At 33.6% G+C, this 25,000-nt stretch overlaps 1 long non-coding RNA gene across 1 annotated transcript in view; it reads right to left on the bottom strand.

Moving 5' to 3' along the window:
* LOC118765459 overlaps nucleotides 1-25,000 on the bottom strand; it is a 149,462-nt gene that overhangs the window by 3,686 nt on the left and 120,776 nt on the right. The window contains exon 2 of the long non-coding RNA XR_005001326.1: nucleotides 24,034-24,102. This is a non-coding gene — a long non-coding RNA (uncharacterized LOC118765459). The remainder of the gene's footprint in view (nucleotides 1-24,033; nucleotides 24,103-25,000) is intronic.

Below are 25,000 nucleotides of genomic sequence, written 5' to 3'. Positions count from 1 at the left end.
AACAACAGAAAAAAAATGGTATAGGCACACACCAGAAAAGGTCACAGAAAACGAGAAAGCAACCATACTCTGGGATATGCCAATACACACAGATAGAGAAATTAAGGCCAACAAACCAGATATAGTTGTCAGAGATCATGAAGGAAAGAAATGCTTTCTAATTGATGTATCAATACCAGCAGATGACAACGTGTCTCTAAAAGAAATGGAGAAACTTTCAAAATACAAAGACCTGGAAATAGAGGTAACTAGAATGTGGAATCTAAAAACAGAAACAATTCCTATCATAGTAGGAGCATTAGGCATGATAAAAAAATATTCAGATAAATACATAACAAAAACACCAGGACTTACAAACACATATAACATACAGAAAATTGCACTACTAGACACTGCACACATCCTACGCAGAACACTTTCAATACAGTAACCATCAGAGCATCACAACAAATCACAGCACATACCCAAGGCACACAGAGCGGCGCTCGGTAGTGAAGTGAAAGCGCGTTATAAAATTAAAACTACTGAATAATAATAATAATAATAATAATAATAATAATAATAATAATAATAATAATACTAATAATAATAATAATAATAATAATAATAATGCTGATAGTATCGTTTGTGGCGACTATATTGATTTTCGTCCGAGAAAAATTATGTAAAGTCTTATGTGCTATTTTGTGGTATTTGTGTATTACTAAAAGTTCCTTGGTATTTTCGCAATGTAATTTTGTAAGAGTTTGTACAACTAACACATAATTCTTTCTTCATATAGTTGAATTTTGGTAACCAAGCCTATGCAGAACAGCACACGTTATTGTGCTTATAAGTATATTTTGTTGCAGCTAATGTGAACATTTTTCTTTATAGAAGAGAGAAACTACAATGAAGGGCTCTCTACATTATACTTCAGATAATTCATAGCAAAAGATGACTAATTGTATGACTTGCGTTGTTGTTCTTAACCTTAATGTTGTTCTAGAATGATGAACAATAATATGCATGGACACTGATAGCTCTACTACTGTATTTGTTCGCCATTATTTCAGGAGGTTTTTTTTTCTGCATGGTACAATATACAGTTATTTTCGTTTCGCCTTGTTAAGTTTTCTATTTTCCTTCCTGAAATTATTTTCGTATCAGTTTTGATGATGTTATATAATTAATCTATTCTTTGCATAGCAAAAATCTAAATCTGCTTTCACCTTCTCTCCGTCTCTAACACTATAACGGTTTTGTTTCTTTAGGGTACGTCTGCTGGTCGATAGCCAAACACAGGGAAACAGATAGAAAAAGCTATTACTTCATCTAATTGACTTATTTTATGTTTTTGGCTATCACACAGATTACATTGATAGGTACCAGTTATATGTTCTTATTCATAGTGTCATTTTCGTTATTATAATCTGTTATATTTCCTAATTTGATGACCGCAACACCGCTCTGTCATAATTTCTTTTCCTGTTCCAATCATGTTGCTCTCGGTGCAACTAACTCTTAATTCACATTAATTACACTTTTAAGAATTGAATGGATCGTAAAACTCTTCCTTTTGTATATATTCTACACTCTTTGGGTTAATACGTTATGTCAGAGTTCATTCCAAACCGAAGTTTGGTAAGGATGACTTATTCAACATTGTGTGGTACTTACTATGGTTGTATAGTTAACTTTCTCCTGGCATCAATTTTTTAAAATTCGGTTTACTGAAGAGGGGTAATCTTATCGTTTTTGTTGTTTTTCTTGTTGAAGCTGTCATTAACGATATCAATTTTAAATCCCACTTTCCTCTTTATTCCCTCTTTCCCTGGATTGATAAATTAAATACCGGTAATGTACTCGGTCCAATTCACTTGATTAATCTCTCTCCTACCTGATCCGAGTGGTTTGTGCGTAAGAATCACCCTCCCCTCATCATTATTATCATCATTATCAATATTATCAGCAACGGCAGCAGCAGTAAAAGTAGTAGTAGTAGTAGTAGTAGTAGTAGTAGTAGTAGTAGTAGTAGTAGTAGCAGCAGCAGCAGTATTATTAGTAAGAGTAACAGCGGCAATGCTATTACTACTGCCACCTCTACTTCTACTAAAACCTAGTTTGTTTGTTTGCTGATTTGATTGTTTACTTGTTAAGTATTCAGTTCTCTGAGATGGCCTACATTGAACTACAGGAAAGCCTAGCATTCAAAGTGTCATTGATCGTCGCTTGTTGAAAGTAACCGACGTATTTCAAGTAGTATAGTAGTAGTAGTAGTAGTAGTAGTAGTAGTAGTAGTAGTAGTAGTAGTAGCGGCAGCATAAGAACAGGAAGAGGAGAAACATATGGATTTTATTTCACAAGCAGTTTGTTTGAGAAGACGACAGATTTATTCTTAGCGGGGAAAAAGAAACTGGAGGAGACGATCTTTAAATTGTTGAGGTGTATGTATTGTGGAAGTGCCGTGAGACGAAGTGAAGACTAAAATTTAATGGGGCAGAAATCGTATTTTTATATATAATTTCTCATTCGACAGTCAGTCAAGACAGCGAGAGACAGGCTTTATGATTACTTAGCCTACTGGTAATAGCGACTGAACCTCCTTCGATTCACATCATGTCTTTTAAAAAAGATGAGAGTGAAAGGATAAATTATCTCCCTCAACTAGATACTCCTAAAAACGCGATGGGCACGAATGGTGTGTCTTTGTATAGGGATACTTGATTAATGCTGACATGAATCTAAATGACAATAACCTTTCGACTGTATCAAATGAACTGCCTTCGAGCCTAGGAACAAGCCATTGAGTGGTTGCTTTATACATATATATACACTAGCACTATGACCCGGCAACGCCGGGTCATAGTGCTAGTGCATATACAGCTGCGTGCGTGCGCACATACACGCGAGTACTGTCCAAATTTCCAACCAATCACATAGAGCTAGCTGGCATTCAATTGCCGTATCAAGTTTCGGGCATTTTTATTGGGTTTTGGATACAAAATTCACAAAAAAGTCACTCCTATTGATTTTGTAATGGCTTTGCGGGGTGACTGGGGAAATGTAAAGATGTGCACGACCACCCTTGGACAGTTTTGAATGACCATAGAAAGTGCGAGCCCTCTAACTGAAAAATTATGGATTTGTATAAAGGATACACACACACACACAGAGAGGCAGACATTTTGCCGTTTATATATAGAGAGATATACGAGGCTAAATCTTCACAAATCGTTACTCCAAGTTTCTCGCTGCCGATCCTCAGACGATTATGATGTGTTTACACACACATCGGCACATACACATACACGTACATACATATATACGCACGCACCACGCGCGCGCGCACATACACACACACACACATATGGTAACATGTATAAATTACAGGATTGCGAAAGTTTGTGCTACTTTCGGGAAACTCAAGATGCGAGTTCTGGTCAGATCGGGCAGTCACAAGAGACACGATGCTCGCTGTGTATGAAACCTGTGTTAAACCCAGTTATATGGATGCGAAACCTTTCCAGCTTACAGTTGGAAAGGTTCAATTAGCATTGTACCCAGCATATCTTGAACACAAAGTGGTCCTCTTACACACCTGATATCAGTATAATTGAGAAAGCTAGCAGCACCACTATTGAGGAAGGGATAATTTTGAACCAAATGCGCTGGGCTTATCATGTCATCAGCTGCCCATGTAGATATTTTATGGGGAGCTAACCAAGGGGAAAAGGCCTCAGCATATTATCCAACGGTTTGTACTTTTAGTCCATGGAATGTGGAAATATTTCCATTGATGAAGGACACAAAACACTAATCTTTCACCAATAAAGGAATCTGATCGAAACATTATAAAATTATCATCCCAAAATAAACATTAAGAAGCTCAGACATTTGCTGAATGCATTTGTCATATCTAAAATAAACGGGGTTATTCATCCAAATCATGAGTTTAATGCTCTTCTCAATCCGTTGATCCCTATAGTTAACCAAAATTTGTATTGAGCCAATCTGCTTAGATGTACAGTCGGTGCAAAGGAGATTAAACGAATTCGGATACGTAATCCAGTTTAACTAAGAGGTATTACACACACACACACACACACATACTCATACCCACGTGCGTGTGTATGTAGACAACTTTATGATTTTGCTTAAAAAAGAATAAGTGCTCCACACATGATGTACTATATATATATATATGTATGTGTGTGTGTGTGTGTATGTGTGTACTATATATATATATATATATATATATATATATATATATATATATATATATAAAAATATATATATATATATATATATATATGAGGTCATCCCTATTTAGTTTAAGCAATTTTAGGTTAAATTCTCTGACTTGCACACACACATATTATAAGGCGCGTGGCATAGTGGTTAAGGTGTTGTATTCACGATTGTTGGATCGTGGATTTGATCGTGGGCAAAGCACTTCATTTCACGTCATTCCAGTCCACTCAGCTGCAAGAAGGTGGCCCTGTGACGGATTGGCTTTCCGATTAGAGGGAGTGCTGGTCTGCTCGCCCAGCCAGCGGGGTGGTATTATTCTAAGCCTAAAATCATACAAGACGGATTGTGATCAGGGATGTATAACATCCGACGGTCTGGTCGATCATGTGATCACCTGATATACACACACATATATATATATATACACATATATATTTATTCTACATATACATATATATATATATATATATATCAGTATATACATATATATATATGTGTATATTGATTTTGATTTTGATTTTTCCAGTTTCAGCTAATGAGCTGTGGCCATGCTGGGGCACCGCCATTTGGTTTGCTACACGGGTTTACCTCACGGATGCTTTTTAGCAAACGCCATCTGATGCATGAGAGAGTTCGATGCAGCTGCCCTCATCTGCACCTCCTGCCGTGAAGTTGGTTCATATATATACATATACATATATATATATATACATATATATATACATATATATAAATATATATATATATATATATATATATATGTATATATATATATATATGTACATATATATATATTAATGATTACATAAAACTAATGTACATATATATATATATATATATATATATATATGTGTGTGTGTGTACATATATTTATGCACACGCACACTCATATATATATGTGACTGTGTTTGGCATTATACATATATATATCTCTGTACGTGGTGGTGTATATATATGTATACATTATGTGTGTGCGCGCGTGAGTGTGCGTGTGTGTATGTATCTGTCAGGCCTTCTCATACTTTCCGTCTAACAAATTTTTTTCTCAATCCTTTAGTCCACCAAATTTCACTCATGGGGCTCTAATGGAAGAGATTTAACTAAAATGCTATACTTGTGCGTTCAGAAGCATGACCACATAATTTCGAAGCTAGCTTTTTAACCTCATAACTATGCCTGTGTGAATATGGATTTAACTCTCATAATTCTGCAATCAACAACTGTGCTCTCGTATAAATCATTAGGAAAATGGACCTTTAAACTGGAATTGAATTCTCCAGAACAAAGAGTGGACGTTTCAATGAAGCTAAACTATAGATGATATTTGAAGGAAATACACAGACCTATAGGCACAAAAGAAAGACAATGATTTTTCAACGTGGTAGAATGCCACATATTTAGGAGAGAAGGAAAAAGTTTATTCTAATGTTACACCACCAAGAACACAAAATAGAACTGGATAGGGAACACTAGTTGAAGATACAACCATCCGATATAGAACTCCACCAAAATTTAGAATAGCAATGGAAACATTATAAGGAAAGTTTAATGGGGCTAATGGTCAAAATTTTAAATCTAGTGATGATTGTGTCTTCAGTAACAATATCATTTCCATTATCCTTGCTGCCTGCTATAAAAAGACAACAATGATTAATATCAATGATAACAATATTTTCCAGGAGGTAACACCGAAAATGTCTTAAAACGTTTATACATTTAAGAAAGTTATTTCTTGCGAACTAAACTGAGTATTAACATGAAGTATGAGAAAAACCTTAACAAAAAACGATCGTATTTACAAAAATAAAGCATGTATGAATGGGAACTATTCCTAAAAGACAGACAGACAGACCGACAGACAGACAGACAGACAGACAGACAGACAGATAGATAGATAGATAGATAGATAGATAGATAGATAGATAGATAAATAGATAGATAGATAGATAGATAGATAGATAGATAGATAGATAGATAGATAGATAGATAGATAGATAGATAGATAGATAGATAGATAGACATACATATATACACATATATAAATATATATATACATATACATAGTTATGTTTATATATAGCCGAAATTGCGGGGATGTTAGCAAAGACATGCGCAGAGATATATATCACAATAGTTTTCTTTCTTTTCTTTTTCAATATATTTTTATGTATCGGATACAGATACCCAAAATAAAATGGAACTAGTTTAAACTATCTTAGGCGTTCGAAATACGCTAAAGAAAACAAATATCAGTGCCAATTTACCCTTGACGTGGTATTATGTTTTGATTGTTAGTTCCCTCTCATTAGTGACAGGAGTTGCATAAAAATATATAGTTTTTTAAATACAACTTCCGGTTATAGGGTACAGCGAGTGGTAGTAATAACGTTGTTATCATACCAACTGCTGTTGTCGCTTCGCTATTGATTCATCCGAAAAAGACGCATTGAATTTATATATGCACATTACTTATGCACAAAACGTTTTATATAATGTGCGTGCTCTGCCGGTTTAAAAGCTATGAGTATTATACACAGTCGTTTGAACCGTGGAAATTATACATATTCATATTTCTGTTTTGATACATAATCTATATCTTTTCTTGATATTGTTTCATTATATTAAAGATGTGAATTATATCTTCGATAAGATTTCGATTGTCTTGGTTTCGTCCCATAGGTCAGATTGTTGAAAGAGTAACCGAAAATATGTCACGATAAACAATAATATCATAGGTTGGCGCGCACACACACACACGCGTGTGCGCGCTTGTACATATCTTTATGCAATACATACTCTAAAGTAAAACTATACGCATATCTACTATATATGTGGATATGCCCTCAAAATACACTTGGAAGTATGAATATTGATATTAGAATAAATATGAATAATAGAGACTCAGTTCCTATTCTCACCAGATAAATAAAATGTTTCTCTTTCTCTAAATTTTTCCTTTGTGTTTTTACTGTTTTCTTTTTTTTTTCTTTTTGCAAATACTATTTACGTTTTTGACTTGTTTTTGCCAATACTATTCGCGTTTTATACCTGTTAAGTGAGGAATGACATCATGCTGGACTAAAAGCTATTTACGTGTTCTGAGCTCAAATCTCACCTAGTCGATAAAATAATTACCAAAGAAAAAGCTAGATATAGCAACATATCTTTCATATCACATCCTATGGCCTTTAAAGAAAAAGACACATTGGTTACTACAGGCAAAGATGTAAAACTGTATCCTTATGTGTTGCGACGGTGAGTGTTCACTTGTTCGATTAGCTGAATTACCCCTATGCATTGAGTGTAAGTGGTTGAATATTCCAAAACACCCCAAACGTAATCCTTTCGCAGAATCAGTGTGATGTGGTGTGTGACCTTTGAATTACATAAAAGCTTGGATCGAACTGTGGCTATGGTAAAAAAAAAAACAAAAAAAACACTTGCCCGGGATGTCACGCAGGCGGATCATACTCGAGACTTCGTGGTTTCACAACGGCCTTCTTAAACCATTTGGATATTTAGAAAATAAAACGGCATGTCACGATCGAAATGATATGCCATATTGATCAAACTCGGTCCTGCTTGATCAGAGTTGATTATCTGAGCTTAAACAGCAATAACAATCTATAAATACCAGTAATGTACTAGAATCGAGTCAAACGACTATCTCAGTTTATTAGAAATGTATGGCGTAGTACTAATGTAAGAAATCAATAATTCCTATCAACTAAAAACTGATCATAAAGAAAAGTAACAAAAATATGAAAAAGGAAACGCTACAATACAGTAAAAATCAATAATAAAAGATACAAAACGTAAAGTAAAATACAAATATATAAAGCATTTAAAACAGTGAAAAAAAAGTTAACAAATTACATTTGTTGCTAAGTGACGAAAATGCTTTATGTGCGGTAGTGGTGGGGGACAACAATAACAACAAGATACTACTACATACTTGCCTCATTAATACACTATAGCATTAAACATAGAAGATCAAAAACGAACACACGCGCATACATCCGTGCACACATACGCACATACAGAGAGAGAAAAACACCTATGTATTCGTATATTCAAATATACATATGCACATATGTACATAAACATAAAGAAACAAATATATATATATATATATATATATATATATACACACACAAAGACATAAATATGTACATACATATGTTCCTACCCATATCCACACATACAAATGCACATACACAATGTGTAGATTCATCTGAAAATGCTCTAGTAAGGTCTCTTGGGTATTAGCGTTCGATCTTGGACAATTTCCCTCAACTCTTATTAATATCATTACAGGCTGTTAGTTCTAACGTCTGCACTCCCATCTACATAAACACCAACCAATCACGTAAAAGAAAGATACACAATTTATAGCATATTTTCTACTTATTGTTTTGATTGTATTTTATCATTATCAGTAGTAGTAGTAGTAGTAGTAGTAGTAGTAGTAGTAGTAGTAGTAGCAGCAGCAGCAGCAGGTTTATTGTTTTCTTGAGCCATTTAGAATATCGAACATTCATGTGAAGGTTTAGCATTACGGGCTGTTAACTTTGGTATCAGTACTCCACCACTACCATCCCACTTACGCCGACAACTTAACGACCCATCACAAACAATAACAAAGAATTCTATCATCATCAGCTACTACTGTACCATTCACAGATGACGTTTTTATATTCATTAGTCCATAGTGTCTTTATTAGCTAAAATACCAAATCTTTGTTTAGTTTCACCATTTCGCGGCTGCTGATATCAAATGTCACTCTTTCATTTCTATTTTTCTTTGTCCACTCTTCATATACCCAACCCATTACCTTCAGTGAGTGATTTGGTACGCCTTCCTTTTTACTTTTTTTCTTCCTACTTTTGTCTTCCACTCTCGAATTACATCTATATATCTACATATTTATATATCAATTTATTCCTCTGTCCTCTATCTGTTGAAAATGCGGGAAGGATTTGAACTCAGAACGTAAAAAGGCTGTAACGTACCAATCTACCAAGTCTTTCGTATATCTGTGTTTGTTTTACCATGTCCGTCTGTTTGTCGGTATCTAATTATTCATTCATGTTGGCTTTACATTGCAGACATCACGACCCATTAAATATAGACGTTGATACTGCTATCGGCCTCCTTACCCAAATGTTAACCATCATTCTCATTGTTTTCATCATCGCCGTAATGTCGTAGTTGTCGTCGTTCACCTCTCCGACCTTTTTCTCACATTATAAATGCTGTGAAGTCATGAATTTCCTTACCGTAGTTCGATTTCATTATTAGCTAAATTGTATACCTAACCCATCGACCGATTTTAATATTAACACCAAGCTTTTGGGTGCCTTTAATGGATTTAATTCTGTTGCGGTCATTCAGATCAGCTCTCCACCCAGTGACTCCTTTCAAAATACCGTTGTTCGTTTGAAAGTAGATGTAGAAGTGCTTCGCCAGCAGAACTTTCTGCCTAATACAAAAGGAACCTGGACTCGTGAACAAGGACTTGGAAAACTATCCTATTTGTTGAAAGGCCCACGCTCTGCGACTACTTCCAATTGAGCTACTTAACTGGCCAGTAGAAACCCATAAGCCATGGTCACTTCCTCCTTTCTTCATTGCCAGTCTTAGAGATCCTGCAATAGTTATGAGCGTTGCTCGTTCTTTGGTTGAACCATGCAAAAACAAAGAAAAATACGTGAACTATCTATGTTTTAAATGGCAGAATTGAGGATTCTATGTAAATTCATAGAAGACATCTGAGGATATACGTATTTGTTATTCTATTTATTTCTAATGTAGCACACAAAAACTTGTGCGATAAGCCCGCATATAGTTCTATATAATTCCCAATGACTTAGCAAATAGAGCTCGAACCTAATGATTGATGTCAAATGAAGCAACATGTTCTTTCAAAGTCCAAGCATAGCTGCAATTCTCTTTCCTAAATTTCTGAAGAAAAATGTGTTAATCAAGTAACTTTATTTCAATTTGTTTCCTATATCTACATAGTGTAAGGCAGAGTGTTGATATTTGGTTTGACGAAGATGGCTGAAGACTAGTAGATAATTACTTCAGCGTTGCATATCTGATTAAAGGGTATACATTAATGTTTTTGCATATGCATTTGGCCCCGATTTATTTAGTTGGTTTAGTTGCTATTCAGTTTTTCGTGTATGTGACGCAGCTTTTATTCAATTTTAGGCTATTTATACAGAATAATTTCCTGTATCGGTGATTAATGAGAAAGTAAATTTTAGCTATATTAAGCGTGACATTTAAGAAAATAGATGTGAAAAACATAATATTGGCTTCAGATTTTGGCACAAACCCAGCGGTTTCGAGGGAGGGCTATGTCGATTAGATTGACCCCCAGTGTTCAGCTTATTTTATCGACCCCGAAAAGATTAAACGCGAAGTTGGGCCGGCGGCATTTGAACTCAGAATGTAAAGATGGTCGAAATGCCGCTAAGCATTTTTCCTGGTGAGCTAACATTTCTACCAGTTCGCCGCCTTACATGAATCACATAAATTTACAACAAAGAACCTTCCGCTTATGTCAAAAGAATCTGTGAAGTTTGTTCTGTTAATTCAAACAGAATATTGGTCGAAGGTACTAACATGCATAATGATGTTTATGTCATTGTCATCCCTGTTAAATATTTTTGCGAATTCTAGAGTACTAATCTCTAGAGATTTCGAGACTTGGGGCTACAATTCGACCATACCGAACTGGATTTTTTTAATTATTAATGTTATTTGTAACAAGTGTATACAGAAGGTTAATTATCTTTACAAACTTAACAATTTATACTTATTGACAATTTAGTACTTATTAATTTGATTTTGATTTAAGCAAGATTTATTGATCTACATTTAAATTTACCAGTAAAATTCTCTTAATGATCTCCTTGAGGATGAAATGTGTTTCGTATTTAGCTAAAAATTCTCATATACTATGTGTAAATATATACATACATTGCATGTGTGTGTGTGTATAATTCTTTTCTATTTTTATTCTTTTACTTGTATCAGTCATTAGACAGCGACCAAGCTGGGGCACCGCGTTCAAGGATTTAATCAAACAAATTGACCCCAATATTTATTCTAGCAGTCTCTCTATGCAGAACCGCTACTTATGGGCACGTAAACAAACCAACACCTGTGGAACTAATACACACACACACACACAATATATATATATATATATATATATATATATATATATATATATATATATATATATATATATATATATATATACATATATATATATACATATATATATATATATATATATATATACTACTAATATAGGATGAAGTTTTTTTTACAGAAATAAATTTCATCAAAAAATTGGCAGCATATCAAAATACATTTAAAGGCTAAAATTATAAACAACTTATAAACAAGGGCATATTCTCTCAAAAAGTAGCTATACAAAATCATTGCTAAATGAAATCAAATGATAAGAATAAGATATAAGGTCATAATCAAACGGAAACATTTGAAAATTTTGCTTTGTCGCTTTTTTATGTTTATTTTTGAAGCAATGATTTAAATGCAAATCAAACAGCAAAATAGAGGTAACATGATTGCCACGAAGGTCAATATTTTGTTAATATCGATCAATGAAAACAATATTTTAAACGTTTGTCTCTAAACACAAAGCTTAGTTCTTTTTACACCCAAAGCAGCAAATTGACACCGTCATTGGAGCGTCGTAGAATTGACATAGTCTTTAGAGATTTGGCTGTCTAATCATACTGAAGTTAATTTTCAATGCCTCCAGGCCGGTAGATAAAATCCAATCCATAGCCGTTAACTGGCAGAATTGTTTGAGAATCGAACGGAATACTTCTAGTATCTGTTCCTGCTCTTTGCGTTCTAATAATAGTACCTGTAACTTAAATGACAAGTTGCGTCAGCTTTGATCTTTCTCTTAGAGAGATAGCAATCAAATCTACCTAAAAGAACACTCCTACAGTTTTAGAAAAAGGACACATTCGATAATGTGGCCCTAAATTACTTGCACATTAGGAGAAGATGAAATGGTCGAACCTCGAATGCTTTTGATCAGAAGCTTGCGTGATCAGAGCTAACCTGAGGTTAAACAACAACAACAACAACAAAAACAACAAGAAGACCAACAAGAAGTACTTTCTTATCAGCTCTCATTATATGACAAAATAATACATAAATACACTCATATATACTCTTTAATTGCTTCGGTCTTTGGACTGCAGCCGTACTGAAGTACTAACTTCAAGGGTCTTAGTCGAAGGAATCGAACCCAGTAATTTTTGAGTACTTTTTAATTTATTCTATCAGTCTGGTTTTGCTGAAGCCCTAAGTTACAGGGATATAACAAGCCAAAAACACACACGTGCGCGCGAGCATATATATATATATATATATATATATATATATATATATATATATATATATATATATATATAAATATATGATTGGATACGCTCGCTTGGTGCATGACAATTAAACCATTCAGGTTTCGGCTCAAATGTTAATCGCGTTAAACTCCCACCATCTCTTAAACGCACACGTCGTCCGTATTAGAGGGCATGAGCTATGACGTAATACAGATCACAACAATAATAAGAGAACAGGTTATGGGTATTGACTTAGTACTCTTTTATTCCATGTTGCGAATGTTTCAGTATTCAGCAATACATACGTCACACTATACTTAGTATGACGTAGATACACCGGCCAGCGTGGTAAGCCAACACACACTCAGACACACACACACACACACACACACACACACACATACACACACATACTCATACATATATACATGATGGGCTTCTTTCACTTTTTATCAAGCTAATCTACTCACAAGGCATTGGTCGGCCCTAGTGACTATACTAGAAGACACTTGCTCAAGATGTCACGCAATAGAAATGAACCCCGAAACATGTGATCGGGAAACAAAAACGAAACTTCTTAGCCCACAGCCACCGCTGCGCATAAACTCGTGCACGCGCACACACCCACACATACACACATAATACACATTTTATGTACTATATTACGCATAGAAGGATATTACACAGAGTGTTTCGGCTAAATTTGACTTTTTTACATAAGAGGAAAAGATAATATTTCATCCAAAAATGAAAGTATTAAAAAAATGACAAAATATAACCTAGATTATAGCTAGGAGATAACAGTAGCTACTCTCAGCTTCGACACGGCCTCAAGACGGCGCCGAAACCAGGCTCACGAGTTACTCACTATGTGCCTGGAAGATGTTTTGGTACCTCCTTGGTGTTGGCCACTAGCTTGACTTTGCAGACAAAGCGGTTGATGCCTTTCTCAACTTCTCCCCACACATAGTAATCCTTGGGGTTACAATGGAGAGGAATTACGAAGTCAGAAATTAAGGGTGACGAAGTCGTAGAAATTCTCTGACAACCACTTCTGACTCTTTCTGGAGGTCGGGCATGGAGCCGAATCCTACTACTGCACATGTGGCCTTCCAGCAGCAACTCTCTCCAATCAGGGTATGACGACAATTTCCATCAGCTTCACACAGACATCAGAATTAAGCCTGACGCAGTAAGGACTCAAGTTGTGTCCTTTTCTGTGGGTCACGGCTTCATAGAATCCGTTGCAGCTGTGCATTACACGTCTTACAGTCTTTACAGTGTTCACAGAGCCAAGGTATCGGCATTTTCATAACCGACACGAATCAGATAGATAAAGATATTTCTTTTCCAACACTTAGATAGCTTTCAGTCAGCTAACTTTTTCTCAACTACAACTTTAATCTATCTACGCTCCAACGCATTTGACTGTTCTTCAGTACATCAACCAGTCCCTGAAAAAGAAAGCAGCATTTAAAAACAAATCATTAAATATAACTCGAAAGCTCTGTATGTATACTGTTATACATAATGCAGGGATCTGAACACCAACTGGTAATTTAAGTTATCGGCTCCCGGCGTCATTTAAAATGTAGTGAAAAGGAACGTAACTCACTACGATGTGACATTTTGTTAACTGATCTACCGATTCTGTCAATGACTTAATGGACTAATACATTATAGAAGAAATAAAAATGATAGAAAAAGAACGGGAAGTAGTGGCGAAAAGAAGAGATATACGAGGGTGGGGTAGGAGAGGAGGTAGAACATCAAGTTAAATGGTGAACATAAGTTACAGACATTTCTAAAGCACTCACAGATTCAATATATCATACAGGAAAGTCATGCTAGAGTTATGTACTCAACCAGAAATATATATATATATATATATATATATATATATATACCGTTGCTATTATATTACACTGTCGTATTCCAGATTTTCCCAAATGCGTTTTTTTTAAATATTTATTTTTGCTTGCAATAGTCGGTAATTTTGGTCAAGTTATCGTATCTCCAGATGCTTCAGTTCCTAAGATATCAAAACTTATCAAAGTGTAGTATAACGGTCTTGCTATGAAATGGTGAAACTATTTTTGCATTTTCTGAAAAAAAAGTAACGTTTTGGACTTACGACACTTTTGCATAATATCAACGATATAACTATAAATATGAATATACATATATATATATATATATATATATATATAATCTGATACGTTTGTAGGATTAATAAAAGCGAAATAAAATAAATAATGGAAAAAGTGATTTTACTTTCCAAATGTACATATAATGCACATACTTATATATATTTTTTAGTTCATTTCTTTGAGTTTTATTATGACAACCAACTAATTGTCACATCTTATAATTGTAGATTAAATTCCTCTATTTACATAATATCGAGGTCTCATTCATTGTTTTGTTGTCATATTATTATTGTTATTAATATATATATATATATATACATATACAGGTTTGTCCAAAAGTCACCTGACACTCAATCGAAGAATGAATTTATAAGCCTCTAAATATGAAAAATCAGGAAAATTGTTCAAACTGAAGTCCTCTTGAGCGACACATTTTCGAATCGAGTCAATACAGAATTTATGGAATTTTTAATATACTGTCAGGTGACTTTCAGCCAACCCTGTATGTATATATATATATATTATATTATATATAATATATATATATATATATATATATATTATATATTATAATATATATATATAACTATATATATTACATACATATATTATATATATATATATATATATATATAATATATATATATATATATATATATATATATGTATGTATGTATATATATATATATATATATATATATTGTATATTTCGGAATGGTCATATTGCCAGTTTAGCCAATAAAAACACACGCACTATATATTTGGTGTTATTTTGCTTCAGTGATATTTATTTTTACATTAATCTTAATCTTATTTCGGCCAAAGTTCTTTCGTCACACTCCTGTGACCGCATCAGTGGTCCTTTGTTTTCTTCTCACTTACTTGTGTCTCTCCTTACTAACCGTCAGCCATTTGTATTTCTATTGTACTTTCGTCACACTCCTGTGACCGCATCAGTGGTCCTTTGTTCTTCTCACTTACTTGTGTCTCTCCTTACTAAACCGTCAGCCATTTGTATTTCTATTGTATGTCTTCATTTGCGCATGCTTATATCTCTATGTGCGTCTATGTTTATTTAGTTGTGGGGGGGGGATGCCTGTAAATTTGTATCTTCTGGTTAATACATTCTTGTAATTTGTATTTTGTTTTTTTTGTTGTTGGTTTTGTTCTAATTTTGTTCATGTGTTTACATTCACCCATTATTATCATTACATATGCTTGTATGTATGTTAACAACAATATTAGTAATAATAATAATAAATCTAATCGAAAAAAAAAAAAAGAATAACATATACATATATATATATACATACATATACATATACATAATATAATACATATATACACAATATATACACATATACATATACATATATATACACATATACATATATATAGATATTCATTTCTATTTCTTTAATTACCTGTGTATTTATTATGTTTGCAGGATCCACTATTGTCATATGTTGTGGTGTGCGCTATTGCTCCATTCTAGTTTTCTATCAGGCTAGGTTTATTTTCTATTATATGTGTAGCTTCTGTATTTGTCTAATTGTTGCATCGTGTCTATGTGTGGACAATATCTTAATCTCTATGTTATTGATTGATCCCCCGTGTTCTTGTCGGCGTGTTGGTACAGAATCGATGAGCTTTTAGAACAAAAGCAACAACAACAAAAACAAAATACAAATTACAAGAATGTATATAACCAGAAGATACAAAATATTACAGGCATCCCCCCCACACACACTAAATAAACATAGACGCACATAGAGATATAAGCATGCGCAAATGAAGACCTACAATAGAAATACAAAATGGCTGACGGTAGTAAGGAGAGACACAAGTAAGTGAGAAGAAAACAAAGGACCACTGATGCGGTCAGGACAAGAGTGTGACAAAGAACTTTGGCCGAAATAAGATTAAGATTAATGTAAAAAATAAATATCACTGAGAAAAATAACACCAAATATATAGTGCGTGTGTTTTATTGGCCTAAACTGGCAATATGACCATTCCGAAATATAACAATATCTGTTTCAACACACGACTTCACATAAAAAATCTTGCACAACAAATATTTAAACGTATATAATATATATATATATTATATATATAATATATATATATATATATATAGTATATACTAAGTAATTAAGGGTTTAGCAACGAATTGCCTCACCACACACCGAATTTAGAAATAGCAGTCAAAAAGTTATAGCTATTCTTTCTACTAAAAGGAGATCTCAGTAAAAACACAGTAAAAGGAGTTCCAACCTTGTCTGATTTTTACGTTTATTTACAATCTTAATGATATAATATAAGATAATATAATATAATAAAAAAAATAATAGAATGTTAAATGTTCATTCTGATGAACTAGTACTTTCATGCATTAAATTCTGCAATCTTCAGGTTCAGGTAGTAGTGGTGACAGTCATGCTTAACAAAGCATGACTGTCACCACTACTACATGAACCTGACGATGCAGAATTTAATGCATGAAAGAACTAGTTCAATCAGAATGAACATTAACATCTCTATTTTATATATATTTTATTATTATAATATATATACACATATGTATGTATTATGCATGTATGTATATATATATATGCATTTATAATATACATACATATATATGTGTATGTATATATATATGTGTATATATATATATATGTATTTTATATATATGTGTACATATATAGTTATATATATATATATATATATATCTAAAATGTATGTAATATTTATGTTTGTATATATGTATACTTATATATATTGTGTATGTATATATATATATATGTATATATATGATGTATATAATGTATATATATATATATATATAATATCTATATATATATATCTTATATATATATATATGTAGCATGTATGTCTGTATGTATATATAAAATATGCAGATTATATATATATATATATATATTATATATATAAATATATGCATACATGTACATATATATATATATATATATATATATATATATATGACACTCACGCATAATCTGCCTCTACTGCTGTTGCTGCCGTTACTGCTTATTATCGTTGTCTTGGCAACAACATCGTGTTGCAAAAGCTTTTCCTTCTTTCGTAATGGCATCTTTACATTAATCTTATTAAAACTTCGTTCAATTATTCTCTCTCTCCCTCCCCCTCTCTCTCTCCCCCCTCTCTCTCTCACTCTCTCAGTTTATTAATAAGTTTATGTCTTTGTCAGTTGTCTGTATGTGTGTGCAAATCATTATCTCTATACAGCTCTACCTTTTTGTGTCGCCCCTAAACTATCCACCATATCAACCCATCTACCATATCTTCTATTTGCTCTACCGCCCAGTCAGTCAATCTATGTGTACTCAACTTTCACTTTCTATTTTGTCTCTTTCTCTTCTCTCTCACTTACTCTCTCTCTCTTCTCTCTCTCTCTCTCTTTATCTCTCTATCTATTTAGCTAGCTAGCTAATTAGATAGATAGATAGATAGATAGATAGATAGATAGATAGATAGATAGAGATAGATAGATAGATAGATATATAGATAGATAGATAGATAGATAGATAGATAGATAGATAGTTGAAATTTATAGAAAAACAAAAAACGAATACAGGTGTATGAACAACAAACAAGTGTATTAGTTTGACGCTCGGGATAAATGAAAAAGTTTGTTACCTTTCGAGCCTACGCTCTTCAACAGAAAGGAATAAGAGAAAATAAACAGAGAAGGAATTAAAAAATCTTGTAGGTTTCAGCAGTCCAGCATGAACTCCCAACTCTTTGGATTTGCATATCTGAACCACTTCTCGAACTTTCAACACCTCTCCTCATTTACATACCTGCACTCCACCCGGATTACCACTGGATCTACTGATTCTTCCGGCACTCGAGAAGATTATTGCAGTATTCATGTAGCTGACGAATGTACTAGAGACATTTTATGGGCCTCTCTTTTCCTCGGCATTCGAGATATGCCGAAACGTGACCGTTATTTTTTTCCTTTCTTCTCAATTCAAACACACCCAAGTGCACAGATATACCAGACAAATCAAAGCCTTATACCTTATGTAGGTATCAATATCGAATGACATAAAATGTAAGATGAACTGTATATGATATATCCTGAAACTGATTTCTCCCACACTTTGAACATCACAGACAGTATAGTTATGTACCGTACGGAACAAATGTTCCTTAAGAAATGGGGTGGAGGAAAATAAATTTACAAAAAGGATTTCGAATAGGAAGTTAACCTTCATTATACTAGTATCTAGTCCAGAGTGAAACTTCAGATTATTATCATTATTATTATTATTATTATTATTATTATTATTATTATTATTACTACTACTACTACTACTACTACTACTACTACTACTATCATCATTATCATCATTATTATTTTCCCTCCTGTCTTTGGAGAATGACATCGAGGAATACAGTCTGCTGCAATGAGTCATGCAGTGATGAGTGAATGGATTAATTTGTATAGCAAATTTCACTGTTGATATTTTCTTCATTTGTAAAGGTTACAAAGAGTTGAAAGTGGAATAACAGCCGTGAGTTTATTGATCAGACATTAGTGCACAAACACATAAGCATACACACAAATTCAAGCGTACATACAAAACCACGCACATTATATGTATATATATGTGTGAGTATGATATTTTATTGTGAATTATCAATTAAATTCATGTATATTTCATATTATACGATATGCATTATATAGAGATATTATATGCATTTTGGAATATGTATATTACATATGTATAAAACCAAGTATTATACATATGCTATATATATATTATGTATATGAGTATATACAGACATGTATGTATACGCGAGAACACACCACATATAAATCATATGTGTGTGCATATACACACACACACACCACACCAGCAGGACTTCTAGCCTTCTGCCCAGTCTATACGGTGCTGAAATGTATTTATAAGGCACATATTGGCATCTATCGTAATGTTACAATAAAAGTTCTTAAAAAGTATTTCATAATTTTAACATTTATTTGAATATATCACCAAATTTCACTTCACCAATCGAAAATACGATTACTTGCAATCGTAATACATGTAACAGAAAGGGATGTTTCAATACTAGATCAAAGTGAAAGGGTTTTGCGGATAAGAAGATTTTGTAGCGACTGGAAAAAGTGTCGGTGTAAACTGTGAATCAGGCATTTGACGTAGCATTAGAAATTGCGGTTGTGTTGTGAGTTGTGCTGCGGTTGTGTTTTGGCCTCATAGACATTTGGTCTCTGTATTTGGGACTAATGTCCCCAGCTTATCTGGACGGATATTTTTATAGAGACTATCAGCAAATGAGGACATAATCATAAAATACACTGGTATCAGCTGTCCAATGAATTCGACGCATGGAAAGACAGGAACAAACGTATAAAAAGAACTTTTTCGCGACCCCCAGTGGGTGCTTTTCTATAAATTAAAACTGCTGTGATGAGCATATCTGTGACTGCGAAGGGCCCCTCCCTCCCGTTTTCTGAAAAAGGAAAATTGTTAGTATTGGTGATGAGAGTCATGATAGTTGTAGTAGAAATGTCTCTGTAGTTTCGGTTTTAATCGTATTTAATCGTTGGCAGTAGTTGTGATACTAGTATGTGCGTGTATGTATGTATGTATGTATGTATGTATGTATGTATGTAGTATGTGTATGATGATATGTATGTGATGATAGATATGATAGATGTAGTAGATGTATAGATGATAGATAAATAGATAGAAGATAGATAGATCGATAGATAGATAGATAGATAGATAGATAGATAGATAGATAGATAGATAGATAGATAGATAGATAGATAGATAGATAGATAGATAAATGAGATGCCATCTCTCTAAAGAGGAGCGGTGTATATTCGACGAGATAAGGATGCTGAAATCTCGCGAGAATAAGGGCAGGATGGAAGGCGCTTACTCCAATAAAAGATATGATCAATGCAAAGCTGTACAAAACCTTACATGGCAGTTTTTCGATGGCACCGTCCTTTTTGTATTCTTATACGCAAGTGAAACGTGGGCCACTACGAACTGGGAAAACCATCAATTGGTTACGATACAAAGAGCCATGGAAAGATTCATGCTATGAATGCCATTCTGAGAGCATATCCGAAATTCGAGAACGTAATTCGAGAACGGAGTGGAGTGAACAACGTGATTGTAGAATACCAAAAATACAAGCTCCGTTGGGCCAGAAATGTCGCAAGTTTTACAGACAACAGGTGGACCCGTGCATAGACACATAGCCGAATTCTTCTTTGAATAAGTTATAGCGTGGTTTCCAATAAAGTTATGAGATACAGTAGAATAATGAACAAAGCTGGACTGTTTTGGGATAGGGTTAAAAAGTTAATGGTGCATATTGAAAAATACATTACAGTAGTAATTGGTTGATTAAATATTTTCACTGTTGCTTGAGAAAAATGGTGAAATGTAGAGAAAATATGGAATGATTTCAAATTTGCAGCTGAACAAGAAATTTGAAGGAGTGTTAGTTATAATTTAAGATGAACGTTAAATCGCTGTTTAGCAGTTTTTCAGTTGATTATCATCCATTATCGTGTACAACGTCTCTTCTGTTCGGTAGTTGATATGGGCTTCGCCTGTTGATAGGTATAGATCTTTTGCATCTTTTGGCAGCGATGGGTTAAGATGTAAGTGAGGCTTTCGTTAATTTCTTTGCAACACATGCAGTTTTATTGCTTTATGCGTAGAATATTTTTGTTACGATATATTTCTTTTAATAATTTTAAATGTTTATAAATTTTAGGTGTATATATTAGTTTAAATTCCATTTATATATATTTGTTTATTCAATAAATATAAATGTAGTTTGAGTTGTTCCCAAGTAATAGACATGTTGTGCTATTTAATTAATAATGGATTATTCAGTCTTTTTGTAGGTAGGATGCTTGATTTATGTTAATTTGTTTTACTTAAGAAGTCCTTGCCATGTCAATATTATTTTATATATAATTTTAAATTTAATTCTAATCTTATTTTACTTTTAATTAGCAATTTATTTGGTTAATTTAATTTATATCATTGAATATATATTTTATAGATATTGATCTAGGCCTATCTTTCGCTTTGGATATTATTCGAGGAGGTTGGTTAAAGTGTAATATTTCACTAGTTTATATTGGGCTTGTTTTTGGTATAGTTTCATGTGTGTAATATGATATATATTGGAAATAGCATATATCTGTTCGTTAATTAGTCTATAATCTTTGAGTTATAGGTTCACTGTTCCTTGTAATGGAGTTATGTGTCTGTGATTGAATAGGCATTCCTCAATAAGTTTAGTACAGTAGTTCTATGTTTGTACTATAATTTTAGGATCACAATGTCATTTTCGGGAAGCTTTTGTTTCATAGATACTGATTTGTAACTTTAAGTTAATACTAATTTGTTTAATTTGATGTTGTTGTTTGTGGTAATAAGCAGGTCTTGGCGTAATAGACATACTACGCCAATGTTCCACTCCTGTTGATTTCTATTGGTTCCTAGGCAGCGTTTGTTTTTTTTTAATCTGTTAACAATTAAAAAAATGGTACTGCTCAGCGTCGAAACAATAGAGATATCCATTTCACAGCCGATGATGGGAATGTATATTTGAAATACTTCTTTCTGATTTTTTTTTATATTTTTGGGCCTCATAGATAATATTATAGGCGTGGATAACGCTTAGATAATGGTTTGTAGATTTGGGAGGATCTATGGTAAACACACACACACACACGTGTGGGGGGGGGTATGTGTGTATGTGCATAAAATAAAAGGGCAAAAAGACATCCGAAAGTGGAAAATAGTCTATGCATATCAAAATAAATACATATATAGATTTCTTTCTTGTATTGTTCTAATGGTTTCAGCCATAAGACTGCGACCATGCTGAAGCTCTGTCTTAATTCATTTTCTAACAGTTTTGTTGCCGTTTTATGACTGGAATTTGGTCTATGATTGAGTTTGCGGCAGCTGATCTTCTTCGAGTGTATCGTTGAATAGTTGGCTGGTCTGATGTTACCATTAGCAGTTTATCCAATGTTTTTTATTTTTAACGTTTCAATACGGATTCCTTTGATGTTTTTGATTTTTTTTAGGTAGGAAATTGAACAGCTTAGGACCACTAAATATCAGACCGCTTACAAGAGAATGTTTTAGTTGATTTCGAAAGCGGTATATTTGGAAGCTAACAGTATCTACTAGTCCGTGCATTAAAATTGTTTTCTAATGTTGAAGTTTGGAACATGCTCCTCCAGGACTTTCCATACGTACACAATGGTATATTTCCCTCTACGGCGTTCAAGAGGGTAGAGACACAGAACTTTTAATCGAAGTTACTATACTGGTGAACATTCTTTGTAACCCTTCAATTTCTTGTATGAGACCAAATGGGTTAGGAAACCAAAGCTGTGAGCTATAATCTAATCTCCTCAGAACTAGGGTTTTCCATTGAGCTGGCATAACTACCGGTTGAATTTGCATTCTTAACAGGGCAACGCTTAAAAGGAAAAGGTTCTTGTCATTATCAGAAGGGAACTGAAATAGGGAATCCTAATTTGACATATTAACTATAGGCATCCATGCAAAGTCGATAAAAAGAAACTGAAAGATATGATTGCCTCCAAAATATTCATAAATACATTTCAACCTTTCTGTCATGTAAATATTTCAATAAAGGGTCATTTTGATATTATTTGTAAAAGAAAACTCAATAAAATACCGCCATGATTTAACGCTGCTAATGAACTTCAAGCCACTGGCCGTAATATGGGCACACACACACAAATGCTCACTCACACACAAACACACACACTCACATGCACAGCAGATACACATCTATACGTACGAGATACACGCACTCGAACGCCAGGTATACTAACGCATTCAAACACCATACAAGTGATGTCAACACACACTGAGAAGATATACAAGCACACGTACCACACTCATGATCAAGTATACACACACACACACACATGCACACACACACAAACAAGATTTCTGTTCACTTATAGACATGTACCAATTTTAATGAAAAACAAATATGTGTGTTAATAGAAAGATAACTGAACCAAAGTATAACTGAACTTGTAGTGAAAAAACATCTTGTTAAGTTATAGGCTAAAAATGGAAGCAATATCTGGGACCTTCAAAATTTGTAAAACGTTCTCGCAATTGAAAGGATGAACACTTACCCAAGAGACGATCACAATTTTCTTTTCTTTACAACCTTGCCACCCGGAAAGTGGTTGGTCAAAAATAAACTAAAACAAAGAAAGAGTGATCATACATTTATAAAGTTAATCCAAACATGAAAACACAAAGAGAAAACACAACAACGCGAGGACATGGAACAAATATAGTATTATTGGACGCTCAGGAAGGAAGGGCAGAAGGAGGGTTTAACGTTTCGAGCGGAACTCTTCGTCGGAAACATAGGAGAAGGAAAGATCCAGAGAAGGGAAGACAGAGGAAAGCAAATCGCCAACGGTACACACGCGGTCACATTTTAAAAATCATTTTGAAAATCATTTATACATACATAGATAAATACATACATACATATATACATACAGACAGACATCTAGCTAGACAGAAAGACAGACAGACAGACAGAAAGAAAGACACACACACACAAATAGATAGATAGATAGATAGCTAGCTAGCTAGCTAGCTAGCTAGATAGATAGATAGATAGATAGATAGATAGATAGATAGATAGATAGATAGATAGATAGATAGATAGATAGATAGATAGTAGAACATTGGACAGTTGTTACAATATGATATATTGTATTAAGGCGACGAGCTGGCAAAATAGTTAGCAAGTACGTCCTGATTTAAAATTATGCCGGGGATGACTTTGTTTTTCATCCTTTAGGTGTCGATAAAATAAGTTCCAGTTGAACACTGGGGCCGATTTAATCGACGTAGTCGTTACCGCAAAATTACTGGCATCGTGCCAAAATTTAAAACCAATATTATATATTTTATTATTAGAAAGGCAAAAGTTCAAATTTTTGATCAGCGGTAACAACCTGACGTTGCAATTTGTGGAGGCGTAGTTCCTATTTAACATTACGTCAGCTCTGAATAGATTGATTATTGATCAAAGGCATGGCCTCCATGACTATCGCTCTTTTCACCAGTCATAAAAAGATA

This window comes from Octopus sinensis, linkage group LG11, assembly GCF_006345805.1.
Source record: "Octopus sinensis linkage group LG11, ASM634580v1, whole genome shotgun sequence".
Lineage (NCBI taxonomy): Eukaryota > Metazoa > Mollusca > Cephalopoda > Octopoda > Octopodidae > Octopus > Octopus sinensis.
This window is presented reverse-complemented; position numbering and strand designations above follow the sequence as displayed.